The following is a 12,107-nucleotide window of genomic DNA, read 5'->3' on the forward strand; positions in this document are numbered from 1 at the left end:
TGCAAATTCCAATTTTGTTTTGTAAATAATGCACAGAAAAAACTATAATCTATAATTTTAAGAATCTCCTAATTAAATAGGTGCCAAGAATATCCCCTATAGTTAAATTAACACAGAAAAAAACTGAACTCATTTTTATTGCTACTCATTATGAGTTCGGTATCAAAATGAGTAAACGACTAACTTCAAGTTACTCAAAATGAGTCTTACCTGGATCAAATATCAGATTATGTTAGTTTTTATAGAAATTGAAAATTTTAAGAATATTATGTTAATAATAATTTGTTAATTATTTGATTATTATAAAAATTAAAAAGATTATGTTATTTTTATAATATTTATAATAAAGATGTTCAATTCAAAATTTTTGAGTATGTAGGAGATATTAATATGAAATTATATAATTTGAAGAATCTTTTAAATATATTTACCTCTAGAGTTTCACTATTTGAAATTTTTTATAATAAATACTTATTATAATGTTGATATTACAGAATATCAACATAAATAATTAAATAGTTTTAATTTTAAATTTGGCGCCATTAATCTTTGGTTTTCAGGTAGTATTAAAATTTTTGTATTTTATTTTGCATGGTTGGTATTGATACTTATAAATTCACAAGTTCTAACCTAAAAAAATTGTTTTCAATTCTCCATAAATATACGATGAATCGGATTTGAGAAACAAAGTTTTTTCCAGTGCTATCTGTTTGTTTATTGAAAACAATGAATTTAATTAATATTTCTATGACAAAGTGATTGTTATTTCACTGTAATTGTCATTTTATCTTGAACTTAAAATGAGTCGAATCCGACTCATATTGATACTTTTTGCCTGAAACTCAAAATGAGTTGATCGGGATCATTTTTGTTGCAACTCATAATGAATCACTTTTCCGACTCATTTTGAGTTCAGTTTTTTTTCTATGAAGTGGGAAATATTCTTACGATAAGAATATCAATCTTATTGTAAGAATAATATTTCTTACTATTTTAAGTGGGGCCACTTACTGGTGCTTTTACCTTATTTTTCCAAAAATTTTATAATTTTTTTCTTCATTTTTATAGGAACTTATTCTGAACTTTTTTACGGAATAAATCCGATAATTTGTAGTATATACATCAATGAAGTTAGTCCTTAGCTATGAGTGATTTGCCGTGTATTTTAATCTGCCAATTAAATAGAGGCGCGAACTTTAAATGACAAATATTTAAAGTTTGCATCACTATTCGCGATTATTGGGTCAAAGTAATAAATAACTGCGCATGCGGGACTCAGGCCGTTCGTACTTGCGCAGTTTCGTTTATTTTCACACATTTCAGTTCTGATTTAGTATAAAAAGAAATAATTTACGATATTAAGGAAGAATAAACCTGCGAGAGAACAAATAAGAATTTTTAGAAAAATAAAAGAATTCTCTTCTATATACTCATTAATAGTATATATGCAAAGATTAAATAAATATTATGACAAAGATTTACAACAGAGTGCAACTTTCTTTTTTCCGCTTTCCTCTTTAAGATTGTAACCCCTTACAAGGAACCCAGATTCTTTAGGTACGTATAGTGAAGAAAAAAAAAAGAACCCTCTCGTAGCTTTCGCGGAATTTCACGAATGAGAGGATGCCGTTACAAGGAACTTTTGTTCCGTGAGCATATAAACTCGCTTTTTTCCGCGGTGTTGACAGAAGTAGCGAGAAGGTAAGTTGGGTTAGGTAAACCTTTCAACTGTATATTTGGAGTGGGGGAAAAAAAGCGACAAGGGGTTGGGTGAGTTAACGCCCGGTTGGAGGTGGTGCTGTTTTGCAGTGGGCGTTACCACAGCGACCCGATGGATGCCGAGGCAAGGCGGAAAGGGACGAAATTGTGGTGAACGTGGGGGCTTCACAGGTTTGTGTTTTTCTGCGCTTTAGTTCCGCGCCGGGTGCCACGATAGTTGCATCGATCATATGTGTGTGCGCGCATTTTTCAAAACATTTTCCGCTAATTTTCGCGTTTTCGACGCGTTCATTTTTCATTTTCACATGAAATTCACAGTTAAGAAAGAAAAAAGGATTTAATTTTCAATGCAGAGTGTGTAAAAGAAGCTCAAAAGAAAATCTTGATATGGTAGTTTAATGCCTGGACTCACACGTGAAACGAAAATCTTGAATACTCGAAAACGATGTGCTGTGAGTGTGTACAGTGCAGTGTCGTGGTGATTACTTAGTGATAACAATCCGCGCCACCTACAAATTAGTCGCTATCATCGTTATCCTAGGATTGACACTCGAGATAAGGTAAGCAGTTTACTTTTCATCTCGAGCGCCGCTTATCGGAGTGATGGTTTTAAGAAATTTAGTTTGTTTCACTATTCGAGGTTCAGGATTGTGAAATTTTGTTTTTAGCCCTTTCTTCAGTGAGAATAGGTTATTGAACAGTGATTAGTGAATTTAGTGCCTTAAGTCGGAGTAATTTTCGAATTTTTGTTTGGATCTTTGATTCAATATGAGACGTTAATAATAACGTCGCGGCTTTAATCCTAAAATGTCTTATTTCTTCAGTGTATCAACACTGAAGAAATGAGACATTTTAGGATGTCTCATTTCTTCACTGTTGATGCACTGAAGAAATAAGCCATTTTAGGATTAAAGCCGTGACGTTATTATAATAACAAATAATTACGTCTAACAGCTAATTTTTTGCTACAAGAGCAATTTATTATCTGCTGGCTAATAATATAACAAACCCAGTTTACTCCGTGTAGTATTTATCGCACTTTTATGTATACTAAACGAATTTAAAAACAATAGTCAATTAGTTTTTTTATTTTTCGAAAAACTCCAAAAAGCAAAGTTAGGCAATAGGTAAATAGTAAACTACTTTCTACTTCTGGCTATTCACAATTAGGAACTTCTTCTTTCAACTCAAAACAGTCAAATTTTTTCTCATGTTGACGTCAACTTTATTGACAATAATTTCTAACGCGCAACGTAAATAGAAGAGTCTACCATAAGAGACTGTATGGAAATTTGTTTCGTATCGCACTGAATTTGTGAAAAAAGTCCCCAGTCCAAAAAAATAGTGATTTGAATATTATTTTTCGAAAAATATAGTTTAATAGTTATAAAATCCGTGGGATATCATCAATAGTCCTTGGAAGTTAGCGTCGACGCCGAGCGACGAAAAGAAATCGAACAATGGGTTCAAAGGTTTTAGATTGAACAAGTGCTCTTAGCCTTTCTATTAACTCCCTACGGTGAAGAAAGAACTGGAATTAGTAACATTTTCATCTTTAAAAACCCCAAATTAATCCCCGGTTTTATCACAATAAAAAAACATTCTTAATTTAAGAATATTTACTAAAGAGGTGCCCAGGATATTCCCCACTTAAATTAAGTGGAATCTTACAACTTACACTTAATTTAAGTGAGGAATGTCCTGGGTACCTTTTTTTAGTATATATTCTTAAATTACGAATATTTTTTTTCAGTGCAGAGCATTTTCTTATTTCTAGTTAAGATTTATTAAACTATTAACTTTTAAAAGCTTAATTAACCCAATTTTCATTATAAGAACAAAGAAGAAATAACAAGACGAATGTAGTGTAAAAATATTTTCCTGATTTCTGTAATTTCCCCATTTTCTGTAGGTCGGTTATTCGCGTATAAAATTTATCATACTTGGAATTCACAGATTTGCGCAATTTGCGTATATTATTCCTGAAAATTGGAGAAAGCTTCATTGCACCTCAACAATTAGAGGCATCAGGATTATCTGGGATTACAATGTCCAAAAACTTTTGAACCTCTTGAGTCTGAGTATCAGGTATAAATATTGGAGTTGGACTCCCTCTATAGAGCAAACATAATATGAAACGTTGCAATATTATATCCATTTTGTCATGAAATAAAAGAGATTATATGGTTCTTTTAAATCCTTTTAGACATTTGGGTAAACACAATTTGCTTTGGTCTGTGCTAGAATCGCTTATAGGGACTTTTCTCTCTCTCTCTCTGTCTCTCTTAAAAAAGGTAGTAGTAGACTTGCAGCTTTTTCCGTCAGGTTTTCTTTGAGTCATTAAAAATCAATTAGTACGTGGCGTCATTTTTCCGTCTAGACAAATTAAAGAACATCAAAATGAATTGCCAATTCTAGGCTTTCTACTCTTAAATCATTTTAAGGTTATTTCTCTTCTGGCGTTTTTAGGAAGCTATGCAGTTTTTGAGATGCACATCAGTTCATTTATGCACAAGAAAGTGTGTACACTAGGAATATAAGTTTACTTGGAAGTGATCGGCAAAAAGTTGTCTCCCAAGTGTTATATAGTGATTACAGTCTCCCTAAGTGATTAAATATTAAATTTTTCTTTAATGTGGAAATTAGCTTTTCGAGTTCTTTGTTAAAACAAGGTAAAAAACAATTTTTCAAAATTGAACATTAACATTTAGCGTATTGGGACTTAGCGTTCTTATATACTCAGTGATAAATTTGTTTGGTTTTACAGTTTTAGTTTTTATCATACATTAGAAATATCGTATCAATCATCTTACAATAAATCTTAGAAGAAGTCCGCATTTTTGTAGGTTCTTGACAAGAACAGTGAGCTTGTATTTTCCGACGGCACAGCAGGTGGAATAATCGTTATCGTATTGGAACTGAATGTACATATTTTCTCTATAAAATTATTATTTTCCATCAATAGTTTTCATTAAACTTTATATTTGTAGCTAAATATTAGTGTTTTTCATATATTATGAAAAAGCGATACATTATATTGCCATTATTTGTCATAGTATTACAACCTGCTTAAAAAAATGATCGGCAATAAAAAATAACTGTCAATGAAAAAACGACTAAAACTAGAAAAAGTATAATTAAAAAATTTAAGTATAAGATATTAGGTATTCAAATTTAATTACCTATAATTGAATCAGTTAATATTTACCGATATGTGATATTTATAACTTTAATGATCAGTATAGAAATATAAACTAGGCATTTGTTTCAAAATTCAGTGTTTAGTATTTATAAACAGTGTTAGTAGTGTTAGTGTTAATATAGTGCTTCAGTTTAGGGACAAAGGAAACAACAATTTCTATGCATATCAAAGTTTGCAAAACAATATGTGACGCGTTCCGGTGAAAGGGACCTTATACGCGACAAAAAGTTATAGGTTATGTTAAAAACTTTAAAAATCGTTTTATTCTTTTGATTTTTGCGAAAAAGAAACATCGACGCTAAGCGTCGATGCTAACTTCAGGGGCCTTATGTCAATAATTATAAACAATTTTAAGATTATAAGGTAATAGTTGTAAAGTAATAGTTATTATTTATAGTTTTACAAAATTTTTAATTATCAAATATTTTTCTTTAAAGATTTAACTTCGAATGTGGTCATTTAAGTAGTTTCGAAAATAAGGGAAATTAAGATTAGTTAATATTTTTAAACACTTGTGCAAAAGGTGAGTTTCATATCTCTATGCGGACATTTCCGGTGGAAAATAAAAAAGCAAAACATGTCTATTCGCGAGGCACCGGCAAAACAATAAACGAACTTACTGTGGGGTTGCATTCAGTGATAGGAAACGTTAAGTATATATTGTTGGTCTATAGCAAGCTATAATTGGTAATTTGCAAGTATAATCATGTGTCAGTTTGTGTTTTCATTTATTAGCCGCGAATTGCCTCAGCTTATTAGCGCAGCGACGCATTTAAAATATATACACACATTTTTATAAAGATATCGCCAAACAAATGAACAAAAGATATATATAGTGAGAATATATTCATTTTACACTATAGATTCTGCCTTTTTTTTTTAATTAAAAATATTCTAAAAGAACAGATATTTAGATGAACCCTTATTTTATAAACCCTTTTTTTAAATTACTGGCAAAATTTTTATATTTTTATATTTTTATATTTTTAGATTTTTAAATTTTTTCCAATATGTTATTATTTATTCTATAGTGTGCAAGAAAATTTTGTCATTTTCTCGCACTTCGTTCCTATTAATGGCTCAAATTGTTTGCGCTCCTCAAGTATCAACGGAAGTTATAAAATTTACCTTTCAGCATAATTGTCTCTGTCGAGAGTTTCTCGGATTCAGGTTCATGTTTATTCAATTTTAATCTTTATGTATATATGTGTACTATACTCTCGCTATTTTTTTTTTTTTCATTTTTGATGCGTAATGTATACACACATACACAATTTCTGTTGTCGTTTGAAAGCCTTTTTTCTTAAATTATATACAATTTAACATCCTGTTCAAATTATATTTTCAAAAGATCAACACCCGCAAAAAATGGAATATTTATTTTCTTTATGTTTATAATAAATAGGAGTTTATTATTTATTAAAATAAAGAAAGTATATACAGCTGAAAGGAGTAGGGGAAATCAGAAACGGTTTCAACGGTCTTTTGTTCCTTGATGTACCGTATAAAAATTTGTCTATAATCTCCTTATCTTAAATTAAAATATAGTTAGTTTCCTATAGTAGAGAAAAATTATATATAAGACGCGCTCGCATCTTATTATGATGAGTAGCAGTTCTACTATACTTAAAACGATGAAGTAATAATTTTAATTTCAAACAATTTATTTTAGAAATTCTGCTAAATTGTTGTTCTAAAAAAAGTGATGAAATTCTAAAATATTAACATTTTTTTAAAATTGTGTGATTTATATAGAGATTACACTATTTATGATGTTCTAAGCGAAATTTAATTTAAAATCTGTAATTTCGACAAAACTTGACAGATTTCAATTTTTATTGTAGTGAAAACTTTGCATATGAAATCATTATATGCAGAGTTTAACTAACCGTCGGGACACTTTTGGACCCAAAGGTTGCAGGGTGGCATGTCAGTAAAGTTAGGGAAATAACAGAAATAAAATTTTTGGCAGAGAAATTTAGAAAATTGAGACTTTTTTTTACTTATTTTCAAAATTTTGCAAATTTTTCGACTTTTCTTCCTAATATTGCAACAAAATACCTACATAGTGCGGACTCGTTTACCTATTAGATAATAAACATTTTTACTAATTTTTTAGTAGAAAATTACTAATTTGATATAGTGTTATCTATTAAATAAAAGAGTGAAACTTATCTTTTTCAATCAATGGACATTTTATTGAAATTTTAGTGAAATTAAAAGCTTTTTACTAAAAATTAATATAATCATTATTATTGAATTGGAAAACAAATCTACACTCTTTAATTAGTAGAAAACTACTATAATATTCAGAGTGTAACAACGCCGATTTTTAAAAATGTTTACAAGTGTTATATCCAACCACCATTTTACTCAGTGTTAATTTATGCAAATAAAAAGAAAGTTAGTTTTTCTAAAGTTTCAGTAGTTTGAGTTTGAAAACAACAATATATTTTTATTGTTTAAAACAAACTTTTTGAATATTCGCAGGCTTTGGATATTATGACTTTTTCTATTTTTTTCGACGTTTTTCGACTATTTTCAAAAATTGCTACTTTTTTCGACTTTTTTCAAAAATTGCTACTTTTTCCACTTTTTTCCAAATATTGCAACAAAATACCACGTTTTTAGTATACGATGCAACTTATTTCGATTTTTATAATGTGAATAATAACTATAGACAAATTTTTCAAAATTATGTTTTTGAATACTTTTTTACGACAGTAAAATTTTAAAAATATACATATAATTAAAATATTTTATAATAATTGAAATTTAGTAAAATTTAATTGAAAACAGTTTATTTTTCTTTAAGTATTTTATTATAATTTTTGAAAATCAACTTTTGAAGAATTTTAATTGCATTAAAATAATTAAATTCTCAAAAAATTTAATGAAAAATCTTCAATTGTAAATTTTAAAATGAAAATTAATGTAAAATTTTCTTTTAAAAATTATATTAAAATATTTTAGAAAAAAAAAAAAAATTCTTCGTATTGTTTCATTCTAATTTCTTCAAATTTTAAATATTTCAATATTTTCACTTAAATATATTTCGAAAAATTCAAATACAGACAAAAAATAATAACATTAAAATTTTTTAGAATTATTTTTATCATTTTGGAGAACACAATTTTATTATATGTTGAAAATTTTTAATTAAAATTCTTGAAAAAATTTATTACTTTATCTATAAATTACTGAACTTCTTTTAAGAAATATAACTATTTTCAAAAAATTACAGTACAATATTTTTTAGAAAAACTAATTCTTATGTTTTATCATATTTTTTCAACAATCAATTATCTATGAACAAAGTAAGTTAAAATGCTCAAAAATTTAATTTTTCAAACCTAATAAAATTTTGGAATAAACATGTTCATATTATTTTATAATTAAAATTCTTTTAAAATTTTATTATTTTTTTTTATATTTTTCAAAAATTCTTTTATTTTTAAAAGTATTTATACAAATTTCAATTATTTTTAATAGATTTTATCAAATTTCAATTATTATTATTAGATTTAATCAAATTTCCATTATTTGGAAATTTTTCAATTTTACTAATTAAAACACTCATCTTTCAAAAATTATTTTTAAATATTTTTAAAAAATTAATTTTAAGAATTTCTTTATTACAATTTTTTGAAAACATTATACTTTAATAACTTTTTGAAATAAACATTTATTATAAAAAATTGAATTTTTCTTTTTAAATAATTGATTGAGAGATGAAAATTTGTTAAAAATTGTAAAAAATAAATGAATTTTGAAAGGACTATAGACCTCACGGGTCTTGAAAAGAAATATGAAAAATGTGATTTTTAAATCAGTATAATTATCGTTATAATCGAAGCATTCCAAATACGACTATTGTTTCTGTCAAAAGGCAAGCTTTGCTTTTAGTTACTATAATTAAAATTTAGAAAATCATAAAAACTAGAAGTAAATAAATTTATGTTATTAAAATTTCTGTAAAATTGTTTTCATAATAATACTTTTTTTTATTTTTTATAAAATAACTTCATGAAAGATGTGATTGTTTAGAATAGAGTATTAGTGATTTTTCAATAGTATATGTTTACTTGTTGTGCTTATTGATTATTATATTCCGTCGGATCGATATACAAACGTTACAATATATAAACACAAAATGTTGGAGTGTTTATGTAAATATTTTCTTTTTCAAGCTTTTCTCGTGGTTCTTTATTTTTTCTATTATTATTATTTTTATTATTTATTATTATTATTATTATTTATTATTTATTATTTATTATTATTTATTATTTATTATTATTATTATTATTATTATTATTATTATTATTTATTATTATTATTATTATTTATTATTATTATTACAGTGTTTCTAATGTATCAAAACATTGCATCGCAACAATTTTGATACTGTTTTTATCTTAATTTGATATCCTTAAAAACTGTGATTATATATTATTTATGTACAGCCAGTGAATAATGCTTTTAATGTTCAAATATTTACATAAAAAACAGAATTGTTGATATCACACAGTGTGCGGGTTAAAAATGTGGAGTGTTGCTTTAACACCATATTTGGTGTTAAAACAACACTCAACATTTTTAACCCACTCTGTGTGATTTTAACTCTACATTTGTTGTTAAAATAACACTAGAGTCTGTTAAATTAATACGTATTTTTCTGCGTAATAGTACATATAATATAAATTTCTGCTTCTGTTGTAGAATTGAAAATTAAATATTAGGTATATTAAAATTTGGCCTTCCCAGAGCAATTATTTATCTTTGTTTATTTGGAAATTTTGACTTGATAGAAAAAAGATCGCTTTAGCGATAAATTAAAAAGAAACGCAATTAATTATTATCTAATCTTTAAAAAAAAATATATATTATATAGATATATATAGAATGCAACATGAAATGCGTCATACAAAAGTAAATTGTCAAATATTCGGAAAAATTTATTTATTAAAATTTTTTATAATTCACTTCTGCGTCTATTTTTTGTGGTTGAATATAAATTTTAATCGTTATTCGCAATTATTCTATTGGTTAAATTTTAAATCAATATAAAAAAATGTTTTCCTGTATTCGAATGATCTTTTAGGGATTTTGTTATTACCTAATTTTTAAGATTGAATTACATGACACGATAATACTTATAGATTAAAGGTCGTTTATCTGTATATTTTTCAGTTATATTTTTTTCTTATCGAAAATTCGATGTTTCGTTTTTTCTATACAACTTCTGCACGTATATTTAGATAAATTTGACAGTTTAACACAGGTTACAAAATAAAGTTGTCATTATAGATAAAGGCCTATTTGGTTATAGGGGAAATCACATAAATGAGATAGGAACCATTGGGTATCAGGATATGTTATTACGACTACAAAGAAACATCTTTTTTAAAATCAAGCTTCTACATTAATACACTTCTAACAAGTATGGAAAAATAAAAAAAAATATTTTTTTGTTAGACTAAATTCAAAGGTTTGAAAATAACAAAATTGAAATTTAAAGGTGTATGTAATTCACAATATACATTTTTTTTGGTTCCTTTCTGGTGTAATTCAATTTTCATTTTTAGCTTTAAAGACTAAAAATGAATTCATGTTTACTCTTTAAAACTTAAAAAACTTAAAAAACTTAAAAGAAAACTTTAAAACTTAAAAAGCTTAAAAAACTTAAAAATCTTTAAAACTTAAAAAATTGTTTCGAGATTTTCCAAATATATTTGGTTAAACTTTCCAAATAATTGGTCAATGACGGTATTACTGATAATTTATAATGATTCGACGAAACTTATAATTTCATTGATCAATAAAACTGCGGGGATTTTGATTCGATGATATAATTTGATGGATGTGTTTATTACCAAGTCGATTGTGATTTTTTTCAATTGTTTGTTTAATTAAGTAATAAATTCTTACGGCTATTCAATATATTTTAGTATTATTAATTATTATTTGAATATTTGAATTGAATATTAAAAATTCAACTTAAAATTTCAAACACAATATTATAAGTTTAACTTATCTGAATAAATTAATTATAAGATAGCGATTGCTACCTGCGCGTAATTTGCTACAACTCTCTGTTATTTTGTTAAATCAAATAATGTTCACTATTCATTAGTTTCCAACACTGTTGTATGACAACTTTACCGATAATGCATATGTTCTACTATCTTCAACTTTTTCTTTTCTTTTTTTTTCTTCTTCTTTATAATAGTATGGAACTTATATAATACATTTTTTTCTTGAAATATATTACGATAAAGATTCTTTTCTTCTCTGTAAAAAATAACCTTCTTTCATCATACCTTTAATTAGATTTAATCACGTTCGTCTGTCGAATTTTCGATTCAAATCTTATCCATTATTTTATCACTTTTTTTTGGACAATATCTTATCGAGTATTGTTTTTGACTCTTTTTAATATATTTCATGCTTATACGAAAAATTTAATTTTTAGTTTATTAAAAATTTTCGAAGTATTATTTTGAAATATATTTTTCTTCGAGAAAAGGAAATTTGATAATTTATAATGAATGTAGAAATGGGTTATTAATATTAATAATATTTTATAATATTTTATTTTAGTTTGGCTAATTATGGGTTAAATTTTAAAAAACGTATTTAGAAAATAATATCTTTTTAGGACCGTATAATATTTTTTATAAATTTATACATGTATTCTTAAGTAGAATTTTTTTCCCCAAAATTTTAAGTCACTTGTGGTCGAGGAATTTGATGTGATATCGTTATCGATAACCTTGTTTGATCACGCGTTTGTTGATAAATAATTTCGGACGCGGTTACACAAAATCATTTATTTCCAGTGTTCCCTAACTAAAGTGTAGATCAAGTCGCGATCAGGAAAGATCATACTCGATTGGATTTTTATCATTGCATCTTTTATTGTAAGTTTATTATAGCCTTTTGCAACTAATACTTATTCTTATAGGATATTATAAGTTTTCCACTGAAAGAGATTCCTAAATACAATCAAAACTATTTTTTTTTTAAATTTTATACCAATTTACAAAACAAACATTCTGAAATTCAATAACTTACGAGAATATTATTATGAAACATGATATAAATCATTATTTTATATCATAAGTAACAATAAATTTAAATTTTCAAAGATTTTAATTTGAACCCTATATTCAAAATTCAATTATTT

At 26.1% G+C, this 12,107-nt stretch overlaps 1 protein-coding gene across 2 annotated transcripts in view; it reads left to right on the forward strand.

Annotated features, from left to right (window-relative positions):
* Window positions 1–1,901: 1,901 nt before the first annotated feature.
* The window catches only part of LOC122502492 (transcription factor GATA-3-like), a 124,038-nt gene continuing 113,832 nt past the window's right edge, over window positions 1,902–12,107 (forward strand). The window contains exon 1 of one of the 2 annotated variants that reach the window (XM_043612587.1): window positions 1,902–2,279. The gene's annotated coding sequence lies outside the window, so the exon portion shown is untranslated. Of the gene's footprint in view, window positions 2,280–11,777; window positions 11,842–12,107 lie in introns of those variants that run through there. The other variant, XM_043612588.1, reaches the window with a different exon arrangement.

The sequence above is a fragment of the Leptopilina heterotoma genome, unplaced genomic scaffold, assembly GCF_015476425.1.
Source record: "Leptopilina heterotoma isolate Lh14 unplaced genomic scaffold, ASM1547642v1 Lhet_232, whole genome shotgun sequence".
Taxonomy (NCBI): Eukaryota; Metazoa; Arthropoda; class Insecta; order Hymenoptera; family Figitidae; genus Leptopilina; species Leptopilina heterotoma.